This window comes from Tupaia chinensis, unplaced genomic scaffold (genome assembly GCF_000334495.1).
Source record: "Tupaia chinensis unplaced genomic scaffold, TupChi_1.0 Scaffold000463_1, whole genome shotgun sequence".
NCBI lineage: Eukaryota > Metazoa > Chordata > Mammalia > Scandentia > Tupaiidae > Tupaia > Tupaia belangeri.
The window spans coordinates 1,353,738-1,355,640 of NW_006159972.1; positions in this window are offsets into that span (position 1 = coordinate 1,353,738).

Here is a 1,903-nt window from a genome sequence, read left to right on the forward strand (position 1 = left end):
AGGGGTGGCAAGGATGAAAATCTTGCATTTTATTTTCTGTAGAAATCGCATTTCTTCTGGTGCAGGCCTGTAAGGAATCCGCCCAGAGGTTCTGTAGCATCCTGCGTGAGGCGTTCTGGAGCCCACTCTAGCTGGGGAGGGCCCCTGTTTACAAGCAGTTCTGTCCACCTTGTGGTGTCCTGTTTTCTAGGCAAAAAATATCTGTCTGTTGTACTGTATCGCCTTGAACACGCGCTCCAGGGTGACACTCTTTTAAGAAACGTATCCTGCTTCTGCAACTCTAGAGAGTGCTGGGGTGGGGATGGTGGGGGGATAAAAATCCCTTCCTACTCATCAGTGTTTGACGGACGGAGAGGAACAGCTTTTCTTCTTGGACTAGGCGCTGAATAAACAACAATGTATCTTTTCTGTGTTCAAAATAAATATGTCAATAAAAATGCAATGTAGCAAGAATTAACACTCCCAAGGAGTGCAGGAATCTGGAGTGTTGGAGGGATGGTCCATGCCTTCTGAAATGTGTAAGGAAACACCAGACAGTAGGAGCTGCAAGTGCACCTCCATCCAGCAGTCCCTACTGGTTACTTCTCAAGATTAAGAGTCATGGAAGGGGCCAGCGGATGGCGAAAGGGTTATGTCGCTGGACTCCTATCACTCCCATTTGAGTCCCAGACCCGGCAACTTAAAACTCATGCCAGGTGCATGTGCATGTATGCCCAAAATCCGGAAAGGAGAATGGAGAGTGGAAGAGAAGGAACTGCGGCAGGGTCATGCCCCTGGGAGATGATTTCTCCTTTTCTATTTTTGTCTCTGTCCAGTGAGCAGATGGACCCTATTGCAATCATCTCAAAAAAAAAAAAAAAAAAAAAAAGCCACTTGAGGCCAGGACCAGCTGATGACATAATGGTTACGTTGCTGGACTCCCACATTGTCAACCATGGTTCAAGTCCCTGGACCCAGCAACTAAAAACTCATGCGGGGTATGTGTGCACAAATGCTCAGGATCCCAAGAGAAGGGATTGCGGCGTGGCCATTCCCACGGGGGTGATTTCTCACTTTCTGTCTCTGTCTCTCCAGTGAGCACACATGCCCTATAGCAAAAATCTCTCTCTAAAAAAGTCACTGGAACCTTCTCATTTACCTACTGAAATGCACATTTGGGTAGGCAATGACTTACAGGAGTTACTTTTTTTTGTTAACCTCACTGAAACATGCCACCACTTCTCTGAGACTTAGCTAGTGACAATGTCGCTCAGAAGGGCCATCCACTTCAGCACCTGGCTCCAGAAACACCAGGGACTACACAGCCTCATGGCTTTTACTACCAGGGAGGAGGGGGGACTTGTAATTAGACAGGAATGAGTTGTTTTGCTGGCTCTGCAGAAAGCCCCCTTTCTGTTCTGTCCAACTGTGGCTTTTGCTGTGGGTCTTGTTGGTCTGGTGGCTCTCATGACAAAGCCTGGCTCCCTTCCTCTGTCATATTCCTTCCATCCCTCTCGGACTGAAGTAGAGTCCACTAGCAGAGTCCTGGCCCCCTAAGTGCCCTGGAAGGGGGATGCCACCTGAAGGAGGGTGCAGAGGAGGGGAAAATGGTCCAACAGCCCCACTGGAGGGGCTGAGCCCGCTGCCCCCCACCCACCCACCATCCCACTCTAAGCCACACTGCCACCTGCTGGCTGTCAGCTGCCACTGCTCAAAGCAAAGGCGTCAGCTCCTGAAGAATGAGGAAGCCCCCTTCTCCCTTGGAGAAGGAACTTGGAACCCTGCCACCCACAGATATTCACAATTGTGGACAAAACTTGCCTTTTTGACCCTGGGCTTGTCTTACACCCTTGGGTGTTCCATCAAGCATTTCCTTTTCAGGACTAAACCTTGCCTTCCAGCCTCTCTCTGGCTATACCCCTCC